The sequence below is a fragment of the Sarcophilus harrisii genome, chromosome 3 (assembly GCF_902635505.1).
Source record: "Sarcophilus harrisii chromosome 3, mSarHar1.11, whole genome shotgun sequence".
Taxonomy (NCBI): domain Eukaryota; kingdom Metazoa; phylum Chordata; class Mammalia; order Dasyuromorphia; family Dasyuridae; genus Sarcophilus; species Sarcophilus harrisii.
The window spans coordinates 501,336,439-501,350,998 of record NC_045428.1 but is presented as its reverse complement, the minus strand read 5'-3'; positions in this window follow the sequence as shown (position 1 = coordinate 501,350,998).

Genomic DNA, 14,560 nt, shown 5'->3' with positions numbered 1-14,560 from the left:
ATCTGGTCTCAGATACAATCCTTCCTAGCTGAGTGACCCTGAGCAAGTCACTTAATCACAATTGCCTCAGCAAAAAAAAAAAAAAAAAAAAAAAAGGAAGAGGGGTAAACAATTTTTTTTTTGAGCTATTTAGATTCTCTGAGTTTTCCTTCATAATCATAAGGGAAAAGGGAGGTAAGAAAGACATTTTGCTGAGACATCATATAACAAAAACAAAAACAAAAAAAGCAAATACATAAGAAAATGGAATTGGTTATGTCAACTCGTAACATTACTTTTAGTCCTTAAAAATCTTCCTTCAGAATTTGTGACCAAAGAAGAACTAGAAATCATTATTAATCACAAAATAGATAATTCTGATTATATTAAGTTAAGCTTTTGTACAACAAAACTAATGCAGACAAGATTAGAAGGGAAGAAATAACCTGAGAAAACATTTTTACATTCAAAGGTTCTGATAAAGGCCTCATTTCTAAAATATAGAGAGAATTGTCTCAAATTTATAATAGTTCAAGCCATTCTCCAATTGACAAATGGTCAAAGGATATAAACAGATAATTTTCAGATGAAGAAATTGAAACTATTTGTAGTCATATGAAAAGTTGCTTCAAATCACTATTGATCAGAGAAATGCAAATTAAGACAACTCTGAGATACCACTACACACCTGTCAGATTGGCTAAGATGACAGGAAAAAATAATGATGAATGTTGGAGGGGATGCGGGAAAACTGGGACACTGATGTATTGTTGGTGGAATTGTGAATACATCTAACCATTCTGGAGAGTAGTCTGGGACTATGCTCAAAAAGTTATCAAACTGTGCATACCCTTTGATCCAGCAGTGTTTCTAATGGGCTTATGTCCCAAAGAGATACTAAAGAAGGGAAAGGGACCTGTATGTGCCAAAATGTTTGTGGCAGCCCTGTTTGTAGTGGCTAGAAGCTGGAAAATGAATGGATGCCCATCAATTGGAGAATGGCTGAATAAGTTATGGTATATGGATGTTATATGTTGGGGTCCTCGGCTGGTGCAGACCGGCTGCCACAAGTGGAAGTCTGAGCACTCACCCACAGTTATCGTCACCTCTCTGACCCTCGGAGTCCCGATCTGACAGAGTTGACAGACACCACTAATGCAGTTCAGAAGCTTTATTGCTTGATTACATAGCTTTGTCTCTCCTTCCTCCCTCTCCCTCTGCTGCCCTGTTCTTATATCCCTCTCATCTCCCCTGCCAACGGGCCCCAGCAACAAGGATGTTTAGCTTGTGTATCTAGGAGCCCGAGTCCCAAGATGGTGGGAGATCTCGATCTGGTGCCTGCTCGATGCCTGTCCTGGCGTGTCTACAGGGTGTGCCCCGGACCTGCAGCCAGTGAGGCAGAACTCACACCGGAAGCCTCAACATCCATCCCCAAGAGTAAGCTGACCAAGATCCAACCAGCCACAGACCACAGGGATCAGGTTGCATAAGACTTGTCTTTGCACAAACTTGCTTATGCAAATGGGACCTTGTATGCAAGGTACGGATGAAAGGTCTCAAGATTAATGCGACTCTTGTTATTCTGTTCCCTAGCAGTTATGGAATATTATTGTTCTGTAAGAAATGACCAGCAGGATGATTTCAGAGATGCCTGGAGAGACTTACATGAACTGATGCTGAGTGAAATGAGCAGGATCAGGAGATCATTATATACGTCAACAATAATACTATATGATGATCAATTGTCATGGACATGGCTCTCTTCAACAATGAGATGATTCAAACCAGTTCCAATTGTTCAGTGATGAAGAGAGCCATATACAACCCAGAGAGAGGACTGTGGGAAATGCATATGGTTCACAACATAGCATTCTCACTCTTTTTGTTGTTGGCTTGCTTGTATTTTATTTTGCTGCTTCTTTTTTTTTTTTTACTGGTTTGATTTGATTTTTTGTGTGTGTGCAGCACAATAATTGTATAAATATATACATATATATATATATATATGTTAGATTTAACATATTTCTACCATATTGGACTACTTGCCATCTAGGAGAGGGCATGAGGGAAGGGAGGGAAAATTGGAACACAAGGTTTTGCAAGGGCTAATGTTGAAGAATTGTCCACGCATGTTTTGAAAAATAAAAAGCTTTAATAAAAAAAAATTAAAATCTTCCTTCATCATTCTCTTATTATCACTCACTTGATTTTATAGTAATAGCCTTGTTAAAAAAAAAAATCTTCCTTGCCTCTGTTTTCCCCCCTTTCCAATATAACTCTCATTCCACTACCAGGATGATCTTCCCATTGGTCTTATCATAAGATCATCAAAATAGAACTGGAAGGGACCTCAGAGCCAATTAGTTCATACAAACCACCCACACACATATACTATACACACAGAACAACAAACTTCTTTATTTTACAGATGAGGAGCAGAGATAAACAATTTCTTAAGTTCACACAAGTGACATTTGAACCTAGATCCCAAGGATCATACATTTAGAACTGAAACGAAACTTAGAAGCCATCAATTTTAGGCCATTCACCTGAAAACCAAGGCACAGAGAGGGAAATTTGCCCAAGATTACACAATAAATGTCTGAGGTTGGATTTGAATGCAAGTGTTTCTGATTCCCAGTACAACACTGTACCCACTAAGCCACTTGGCTGCCCCAGAAACTAATGTTCTTTCCACTCTGCCACATTATCTGCTTGGGAAGCTTCCATGCATCTCAATGCCTACTGAATAGACCTTAAATTCCTAAGTCCAGTATTCCAAGTCCTTTTAAAGTTCCCTTACAATGACAATACTTTGCTTTTCTTTTTATTCACATATACTTTACCATGAAGTAATAATCATCAATAAGCATTTCTAAAGGCAAATAAAAGAGCATTACGTATGCAAACAGGAATCTCTGTAATATCCGATTTTTTGTGTGTCTGTTAAATGTAGCGAAATAGTAACAGAATCATCCTGTTTGTGGCCTCTTCTGAGCTTTTCTGTGGATCTGTAATTACAGGAAGGAAGGCTCTGAATTTAATCACAAGATGTTAATGAGGTGTTGAACTAACTTGTCAAGGCTGCAACGAGCAGCCTTTAAGAGGAACAAGTGTTCCCTCTCAGAGGGTCAAGATTGACGGAGAAAAATAACTTGTCCCTCAGAGGAATGGAAGTATGAATAGCAAGGGTTCCTGAAAGCTTCTAGACCAGTGGGAAACACCACATCCAGCAAAAAACAGAATCACACAGTTCAGAGAGACCCTGATACAGGGAGACTTGAAGGAGGAAGTGACTACCACCTAACCCTAATTCTTCAAGGAACAGAACCTCCAGAAATCTAGAGTCAAGCTAAGGAGAGGATGCAGAATTAAGACTCTGAAACAGAACAAGTCACTCAGTCACAGAAGCCACTGAAGGATACCAAGTAGGAGGGGGAGTAACATGCTTAAAACTACACATTAGGAAAGTCATTTTGATAGCTAAATCAAAGATGAAGAGATGAAAGATAAAGACTCAAGGCAAAGAGGGCATTTAGGAGACTATCACAGTGGTCTGGACAGTACCTGAGTGAGTAGAGAAAAAGGGATATGTATCAGAGAAATGTGGAGGCAGAAACCATCATCAAGATTTGGCAAATGACTGCAGATGGTAGAGTTAGGAGTAATACTGGTGTTAATTTGTGTGATTTGAAAGATACTGATCCCAATGAAGAGGAAAGGGGGTGGGTCTGGTGAAAAGATAATGAGTTCTGTTTTGGATAAGCTGGGTTTTAATGTACCTTCAGCACATCCATTTAGAAATATTCAACAGGCAGGTGACAATGTGAGGATGAAGCTCAGAAGAGAGATCAGTATTGGCTGTATAGTCCTGGGAATTATTCTTATAGAGAGGATAATCAAAACCACAAGCAGTTCTGAGAATGCCAAGGAAGATATTAGACAAAAAAAAGAGAGCCTAATACACCTACTGTAGCAGATGTGACCTGCACGAAGATCTTGTGAAGGAGAGAGAGAAATCAGACAAGAGAAAAATCAAAAGAGCAGTGTCATGAAAATCCACAGAGGAGACCATTGAGGAGGTGCCTCACTATGCCAAATGGATGAGCAAAGAGAAAGGCCATTGGATTTTGCACCTTAAAAGATAATTTTTATTTTTTATGAAGCTTTTTATTTTTGAAAATATGCAAAGATAATTTTTTACCATTGACCCTTGCAAAATCTCGTGTTCCAATTTCCCCCCCTTCTAGACAGTAAATAATCCAATATATGTTAAACATGGTAAAAAAAAAAAATGCAAATCCAATATAGGCAGACGTATTGATGCAGTTATCTTGCTGTACAAGAAACAGATCAAAAAGGAAAAAAAATAAGAAAAAATAAAATTCAAGCAAACAATAACAAAAGAAGTGAAAATACTACGTTGTGTACACATTCGGTTCCCATAGTCCTCTTTGAGTACAAATGGTTCTCATCATCACAAGATCATTGGAACTGACCTGAATTGTCTCATTGTTGAGAAGAGCCATGTTCATCAGAATTGATCATTGTATAATCTTCTTGTTGCTGTGTACAATGATCTCCTAGTTCTGCTCATTTGACTTAGGATCAGTTCATGAAAATCTCTCCAGGCCTCTCTGTATTCATCCTGCTGGTCATTTCTTACAGAACAATAATATTCCATAACATTCATATACCACAATTTATTCAGCCATTCTCCAAGTGATGGGCATCCACTCAGTTTCCAGTTTCTGGCCACTACAAAGAGGGCTGCCACAAACATTTTTGCACATGTGGGTCCCTTTCCCTTCTTTATGATCTCTTTGGGATATAAGCCCAGTAGAAACACTGCTGGGTCAAAGGGTCTGCACAGTTTGATAACTTTTTGGGCATAATTCCAGATTGCTCTCCAGAATGGTTGGATCCGTTCACAATTCCACCAACAATGTATTGGTGTCCTAGTTTTCCCACATCCCCTCCAACATTTGTCAGTATCTTTTCCTGTCATCTTAGCCAACCTGAGAGGTGTGTAATGGTATCTCAGAGTTGTCTTAAATTTACATTTCTCTGATCAATAGTGATTTAGAGCACCTTTTCGTATGACTAGAGATGGTTTTAATTTCTTCTGAAAATTGTCCATATCATTTGACCATTTATCAATTGGAGAATGGCTTGAATTCTTATAAATTTGAATTCTCTATATATTTTAGAAATGTTGTGTACACATTCAGTTCCCATAGTCCTCTTTGAGTGCAAATGGCTCTCATCATCACAAGATCATTGGAACTGACCTGAATCGTCTCATTGTTGAGAAGAGCCATGTTCATCAGAATTGATCATCGTATAATCTTCTTGTTGCCATGTACAATGATCTCCTGGTTCTGTTCATTTGACTTAGGATCAATTCATGAAAATCTCCCAAGTCCTCTCTGTATTCATCCTGCTGATGCTCTCTATATATTTTAGAAATGAGGGCTTTATCAGAACCCTTAAATATAAAAATGTTTTCCCAATTTATTCCTTTCTAAAAGATCATTTTTAAAGAAAGCAGTTTCAACTGAATGATGAGGCTAAAGCTATACTGCAAAAGGGTTGAGAAGTGATTCAGTGATAGCAACTTCACATCCTCCAGCTGTCTGTCAGTCCTGAGGACCAGAGAGCTGTAAGAGCTCTTCCTGTGCCCTCTCTCTTCATATCTATATTTGCTATTGCTGACTTACTGCTTGCCAGGCCTGTCTATATGCTTCCCCTCCTCAAAACATCATGTGTGCTTAGGAGCTATATTTTCCTGAAGTATTTCATTTCCTGAAGTATATATTTCTGATGTATTTCAGGACTTCTCTATTGTACATGCTCTCTCATAAGAGAGCTATTGCCCACTCACTTCCACCTTCTTCTTGGCTTTCTCATCTCTTTCTAAATCAGAGACCCTAGATCCTGGTCAAAATCCTTAGCGCTGGAGAAGCATCTGCCTATCTCCTCTCTTCATGCTTCATTAGCCAAATCTGTCCAGACCCAACAGAACCCAAAGAGGTGTGGAAAGAAGCACATGGTCCCTGTGTACATAAACTTCCAGCCTTTCTGCTTTCTCAGCACCAGGGACTCTCATCCATCTTACACACACATTGGCCCTTTAAGAATTACTCTGTGTGTTAAAAGCAAAGGAAGATGATCTAAGCTCAACTCAAGTCATTAAAACCCAAGAAGATACAATTGAGTTATTAAAATGGAAAATAAATAGGTTAGTGGTTTTCCCTCCCTTTAAGGCAGTTGCTAATGGCCATACTCAGACAGTAAAAGGCCACTAGGCTATCAGACAGATATTTATTGCATTTGACTCATGATTTATTTTTCAGTCATTGCCAATGCATTGACTAGGAGATATACCATGTGCTAAGACTGGCAGGAATTCATTAAAGTAAGGTCCTTGGGAAAGAGATTCTAGAGAAAGAAACGGTTTGCAAGGAATAGTAGAGATAGTCATTAAAACAGTTTTCAATGCTTCTTGCTCCATAAGGCTTTTCATGAGTCCCCAGTTATTAGCTCTCCCTATTCCTCCTTGAAATTACTTTGAAAATATTTTATATTAACTCCTCGATGTATATTCTGTTGCTATTTCCAACTCTAAGTAGACTGTGAGCTTTTTGATTATAGGGACTGCTCCTTTTCCTCCTTTGTATCCTGAGTTCCTGGCAGAGTGAATAATAATAAATGTTTACTGTTTAAATTGAAGTGAACTTAGTCTAACTTCCTCATTTTTTTTATTGATTAGAAAAACTGAGGTCCAGAAAGATAAAATAAGCTACCAGAGTCAATGGCAGAACTTGACAAAGGTAGGGTCTCAATGTATTCCCATTATTCTCGAATTGCTTCCAAATGCCCAGTGTTTTTTCGAAAGGTTTTTCAAGAAACCAGATCTCCCCTGAAGTGGAAGATGTGAAATAATAACAGATCTCATTCATATAACTATTTACAAAGCACCATCTGTGGCTCCTTGTTGTCTATAGCACTTTAGCATTTAAGGCTCTCCAGTATTAGATCCCAGGCTTAACTGGGGCTTTATCCTTATATCACACTCTTCCCTTTCACACACACTGATGTTTCATGTCAAGTCAATAAACATTTATTAAATGATTACTATGTGCCAGGATACATATGTGCTAAGAACAATGGATACAGGGAAAGGCAAAAAGAGTTCCTGCTTTCAAGGAGCTCACAATTTAATGGGGAAAACAAAATGAAAACAACCATATAGAAATAAGATGTATTCAGGATAAAATGGAGATAGTATCGGAGTTAAGACTCTACCCTTAAAAGGTGGATAAGAAAAGCTTTTTTCAGGAGGAGGGATTTTAGCTGAAACTTGATGGAAGTGAAAAGGTGGAGGTGAGGAGAGAAAAAAATTCCAAGTATGAGGAACAGTCAGTGAAAATGCATGGAGTTAAAGGCTGGAGTATCTTGTATGAGGGAGAACTAGCAGTGTCATTGGAGGTTTGGGCACATGAAGGGGAGTAAAATCCTACTGTCTAATCCTGCCCTGCCCTCTCCCACTTTTGTGCATTAACAGACGCCATTCTTCATGGCATAAACACCTCTCTTCTTCATGTACACTTGAAATCTTTCTTTTCCTTTAAGGCCTGGAATAGACAGCACTTTCCCGATTAAGTCTTGTTTCCCCCAGCTAAAGGCAGTTTCTGGCATCTCATATTTCCCTAGAGTAATTTGACTTGATTTCTCTTCTTTGCTCCAATTCCATTCTACCTTCTAGCTTAGTTACTTACATACAAATTAATATTCCCTCTATTAGTTTGTAAGCTCCCTGGAAGTGAGTTAAGTTGCTGCTTATATTTCCCAGTGACAAATGTCTTGCCCAGACATAATTGAAAGAACTTGGCCTGAGAAAATTTATTGAGAGCCAAGACCATAATATTCAGGATTTTTTTGAAAAATGCTTACAATTCAATGGTCTTGTGATAAAGAGAGTCATCTGCACCCAGAGGGGACTGAGTATGGATCACAACATAGTATTTTCATTTTGTTATTTGCTTAATTTTGTTTTCTCATTTTTTTCCTTTTTTCCTTGTGCAACATAATAACTGTGGAAATATGTATAGAAGAATTGCACATGTTTAACATATATTGGATTACTTGCCATCAAGGGGAAGGGGTGGGGAAGGAAAAAATTTGAAACACAATGTTTTGCAAGGATGAATGTTGAAAATTATTTATGCATGTTTTGAAAATAAAAAGCTAAAATTTAAAAAATTTTAAAAGTCTGTTGGTATGAGGGCTGCCCAAGTCTTTTCAGGACTGCTTGAATTCCACTTTTGGTGTCTACCTGCTTCACCCAAACCTTACTTGTGGTTACAATTAGTTGCAATGTGGGTAACAGACACACCCAGTAAAATGACCTCAGAATAATGGACTAAACCACGTTAACGGGAACAGAGGGGCTTCAAATCCACTGGTGACTTGGGGGGATGATAAGGATAGATGAGAAGAGAGGGAAAAAAATAGAAGTAGCAGCAACATTAGGAGGAACTATTCAAATTTATATATGTTGATTTTTTAATTTTTGCTTAATAGTATTTTTTCCCAATTACACTTAAAAATGGTTTTCAACATTCACTTTTGTAAGATTTGAGTTTCACTATGCCCAAAGGACTATCAAAATGTGCTTACTCTTTTAACTACTGGACTTATATCCCAAAGAAATCATAAAGGAGGGAGAGATCCATATGTGCAAAAATGTTTGTGGCAGCCCTTTCGTAGTGGCAAGAGACTGGAAACCGAATGGATGCCCATCAATTGGAGAATAGTTGGGTAAATTGTGGTATATGAATGTTATGGAATATTATTGTTTTGAAGGAAATGACCAACAGGATGATTTTAGAGAGGCCTGGACAGACTTACATGAATTGATGCTGAGTGAAATGAGCAGGACCAGGAAATCATTATTCACAGCAACAAGAAGATTATATGATGATCAATTCTGATGGACATGGCTCTTTTCAACAATGAGATGATTCAGGCCAGTTCCAATGATCTTGTGATGGAAGAAAGTCATCTACATTCAGAAAGAGGGCTGTGGGAACTGAGTGTGGATCACAACATAATATTCTCACTTTTTCTTATTGTTTGCTTCCTTTTGGTTTTTTCTCATTTTTCCCCTTTTTGATCTGATTTTTCTTGTGCACCATGATAATTGCATAAATATGTATACATAAATTGGATTTAACATATATTTTAACATGTTTAACATATATTGGATATATATATATATATATATATATATATATATATCTTTCAAGAAAGCATGTATAATAGATTATATTCATGAGTGTCCATTTTTTCTTTACTACCTGGTGGATTATTTTTTTTGTTCTCTGCTGGGCACTTTCAATTTTATATGACTTGCTGGCCAGAGGAGGGGGTGGAGGGAAGGGGGAGAAAATTTGGAAAACGAGGTTTTGCAAGGGTCAATGTTGACCATGACACATGCATTGAATTATCCATGCATGTGTTTTGAAAATAAAAAACTTTAATATTAAAAAAAATAAATAAAAGATTTGAGTTACACATTTTTTCTCCCTTTCTTATCTCCTCCCTCCTCAAGACAGTAATCAATCTGGTATATTATACATGTACAATCATTTTAAACATATCTCCATATTAGTCATGTTGTTAAAAAAAATAAAGACAAAAGTGAAAAAACATGAGGAAAAAAAGGTGAAAATAGTATGCTTTGATCTGCATCAATCTCCATGGTTCTTTCTCTAGATATGGATGGCATTTAGGATATAAAAGGTAAGTAGTCTGGAAGTAGTTGAAGATATGAATCTGGATATAATAAAGAAGGCAAAGACCAGAGATAAGATTTGAGAATCACATGGATAAAAGTCAATAACTGAAGTCCTGAGTGAATGAGATTGGTAAAGGAGAAAAAAGGGAAAGGCAAAAACAAAACAAACAAACAGGAAACAGCTGAACATTAGGAAGAGGAAAAGGCAATAGGAAAGTAGACAAAGAAATAGCAGTGGCAGAGGTAAAAGAAAGGCTGTATCTGAAGATAAGAAATGAAAACTGGTTCACAAGGGTCAAAGAAGAAAAGCAAAAAAGACAGAAAAAAAGAAGAGGGCATTGATTTGATAATTAGGAGATTGTTGTTGATGTGAGATTGTTAAAAAAAATAAATTTAAAAAATTTACATATAATTGGAAATATCTAATGAAATGAAAATATATTAAAAATTATGTTTAAATGCAGGCATTTGGCACATACAAGTTTTATATTAAGTGTAATAGGAAAGGAAAGATGAGAAATTGGAAGGCTAATGGAGGGTAGCTAGTTGATGGGAGAAGAGAGAGGGGAGAGGGGAGAAGGGAAAGGGGAGAAAAGAGAGGGGAGAGAGGAGGGGGAGAAGGGAGAGGGAAGGGGAGAGAGGGAGACCGGCCTTAAGAAAAATATACTTGAAACAGTATTTGTAGAAAATGAAAAAATTTCTTGATAAAAAGGATAACTGAGCAGATCTAGATGAGTTCATACTACAAATTTTCAACAGGTGAAACAACTCACTTTTTGTATTTTTCTCTACAGACAGGAGTAGAGAAATCAGAAAGTAAGGATTTTCAAGGAATGACAATTCCAAGTCAAGAGTGAGACTAATGTACCATTGCATCACAGTTGGATGTGAAAGCAAGCAAAGCCACAATTGTGTATTGCAGGGGAAAAGGTGCAGAAGGCAGAAGGTTGACTGGGAGAATATGGAGGGCAAATAAGGGTGTTCAGCAGGTTTGTATGAATAGAAGAGGTAAGACAGAAGATAGTGATCAAAATGAAGTTTCAAATTTCTGGAACTTGAAGATAGCTCAATTTTGAGTAAGTAATTGTACGTAAAAAATGAGTGATAAGCTGATAAAGAATAAAATGTGCAGAACCAGAACATTTTATATAATAATAACACTGTAAAAACAAACAACTTTGAGAACTGTAAGAACTATAATCAATACAATTATTTATATTGATTATTCTTAAGTCCAAAGGTCAATGATGAAACAGGCTGTCATAGAGACATAAGAGTTCGACCACAGAATGTGACTTTTACAGTTTGTAGACACTCATTTTGTTTTGCTTAACTATGAAAATTTGTTACAAAAATTTTTTTTAATGGAGTTACTGTAAGAAACAGAAGAAAACAGTTTTTTTAAGAGGGGGAAGTGCTACAGCTGGGAAATGTAGCACACATGTATTATGGGTTATCTTTGAGAACTAAGAACAAATAACAAGAAGCCTTAATCACTTTGGATTTAAATACCAGACCCCTTTCAATCTGGAACCTCCTTTTCCTCTGCATGAGAAAGTAAGCTCTCTGAAGACAAAGATGGTTTTGTTGTTATGATTTTATCCTAAGGGCCTAGCACTGTGACTTGAAGATAGCAAGCTCTTAAATGTTAGTTTAAATGACAACAAAACCAATAATTATGCATTAAATTTATAAAAGTTTCTATGAATCAAACCTTCTTAAACTGTGGGTCCCAACCCTATATAGAGTGCATAATAACGTGGGGAGTACGAAAAATTTGTCAAAAGCAAAAGATTTCTAAATGGGCAATGATAAGAAATTCACTATTAAATATGTAATAAAATCAAGGTGTTTCTGGCAGCACTTGCCAGTGTTGAATGCCTTGTTTCTGAACACACATGTGTACTTTGCCCTATGCATTCTGTCATACCATGCAATGAAACACACATTGCCAGAAACACCTCAGCTCAGATTTGAGACTATTGTGTTATGAATTGCAGTGTTTTTACTGAACATCAGTTTTCTGCACTTACAGAAACATATTTTAACTATGGAGGAAAAAAAAATATTTTCCTATCATCCTTCTTCAGCATGTAATATCAAATTAGTATGTCTTTGGATTGTGTTAGAAGGTTTGATTTTTAAATTGCTATTACTTCCTTCTTTTACAAAAACATGTTTAAATGTAGCAAGACAAATCTCTTTAATAATTTCTCCTGAAAGTCAATTTTTAAAATTAAGCACAAATTAATTTCATAAATTAAAGCTCATATTTATTTGAGAAATTATTAGCATATTTATATTTTAGGATGAAAATATTTTTCTGTTATGGATAAGTGGCTAAATTTAGACAGAAGAGTTTATAAAAATAGTAAGGACAATATGGCAGTCTTCACTACTAGGCTGTAACAAATCTAAATCGAAAAATATAAAAGAAAATGTTGAATCATTTTTACAATATGGATTTATTTCTAATATTGATGATGGTCTGGAAAAATCTCTGCTTAATTTGTAATAAAGTTCTGGCTGCACAGAGCATGAAACCAGCCAAACATGGCTTCCAAAACCAAGCATGCAACATACTGCAATAAACCAAAAGAATATTCAAACCTTTTAAAATTTTCAAATAAACAGTTTTGAGAAATTTGTTACTGCTAACAAAAAAAATTATTTGCATCTTACAGAACTTATTTAACTGCAAAAACTAAAAAGCCCTATGCAATAGAAGATATCTTATTACCTGCTATTAAAATCTCAGAAATAGTTTACGGAAAAAAGTATGGGGATGAAATTTGTAAAATTCCCTTATCAAATGATACTGTTTCCAAAAGATTTTTTGAAATTAGTAATGATCACTTCCAGCCATTTGTTAGCAGACTTAAAGGCATCCCAAAGTTTGCAATTCAGTTATATGAAACAACTGATATTTCTTTCATGGCATAGTTGTTATTTTATGTAAGATATAATTATGAAGGAAATGTACACGAGAAATCATTGTTTTTTCACCTTTGGAAGGGCACACAAGAGGGAAAAATACGTATCTTAGAGTTGATGAATTTTTCACAAATGACTATCTATAGTAGAAAAACTGGGTCGGAATCTGTACAGATACAGCAATGATGGGCAAGAATGGTAGATTTCAAGCAAAAATTAAAGCTGGTGGCAAGGAATATATTAATTTTAATCATTGCATGATCCATCACAAGGCACTTGTAGCCAAAAATAAATAAAAATCACTAGATATTAGAAATATTAATTTAATTAAAAGTCATGCCCTTAACAGTTGTTTTCAAATCTTTGCAAAACTTAGCTTAATTACTGCATGTAGCTTAATTACTACATGCAGAGGTAAAGTGGCTCTTAAGAGGGCAAGGTTTAAATGTATTATTGAAATATAAAAATGAAACTGCTATATTTTTGACTAGTGACTTTCAAAACAGTTATTTATTGGGTACTTTCAAAAAATTCAATGATTTAAGCATGGTGATTCAAGGGGGGAAATGTAACATTTATGTTAAAAAATAAAATCAAAATTTTACTAAAAAAGTTAATACATAAAATAGGGTGGAAAGTTCTTTTAGAAATCATCTACAGATGATTTTATAATTGAAAATAACTTCCCCAAAGATTTAATCGTAAGAATTATAATTGATCACCTGAAATGCCTGGAGAGACAGTTTCAGAAGAACTTCCCTTCAAATTTTGACTTAAAAAACCTAAGTTGGGGACCCCATGCCAGTAAAGCAGGAATAAGCAAAGGGACTTAGTGGTGGCTTCCAGACTTCTCAGAGAAGAGACACCAAAGAGAAGTTGGAAGGTCAACAAAAAAGATTTGTGGCAACAGGGTGGGAGTCCAGCACACAATCCCAGCATGCCCTAGCCTTGACCCCAGCAAAGTAGGACTCTGTTTCTTTATTACACTAGAATCAGGGGTCCTCAAACTACGGCCAGTGGGCCAGATGCGGCAGCTGAGGACGATTATCCCCCTCACCCAAGGCTATTAAGTTTCTTTATTTAAAGGCCCACAAAACAAAGTTTTTGTTTTTACTATAGTGCGGCCCTCCAACAGTCTAAGGGACAGTGAACTGGCCCCTATTTAAAAAGTTTGAGGACCCCTGCGTGACTAGATCTTACAGCTACAATAAGGTGCTTGTGATCAGATTACTAGAAGGATCTCTGAAAATAGCTGCACAAAATTCCTGAAGTTTGGAAGAGTGCACCTTCCACCCATATTTTAACAAAGTATTAAAAGCCAAAAAGGCTGGAAAAGTGAAAAGACAACAGAGAAAATTTCTGACCGTAGAAAGTAACTCTGATGACAAGGAATATCTGTGAAGATGATAACAAAGTCGAAGCTCCAACATCCAAAGCTTCCAGGAAAAATAAGAATTGGTCTCGGGATATGGAAGAACTCAAAAGGGATTTTGAAAATCAAGAAAGAGGAAAAATTAGGAAAAGAATTAAGAGTAGTGCAAAAGAAAATACAAAAAGTTAGTAAGAAAAATGTCTCAAAAAGCATAATAAGCCAAATAAGAAAAGAGATACAAAAATTCACTGAGGAAAAGAATTCCTTAAAAATTAGAATTAAGCAAATCAAAGTTAATGACTTTTAATGAGAAATCAAGATGCAATAAAGCAAAATCAAAAGAAAAAGGGAAAAAAAGAAAAAAGGGGGGAGAGGGGAGAGATGTTAAATATCTCATTGGAAAAACAAGTGACCTGGAAAATAGATCCAGGAGAGATAATTTAAAAATTATTTGTCTGCCTGAAAGTCATGTT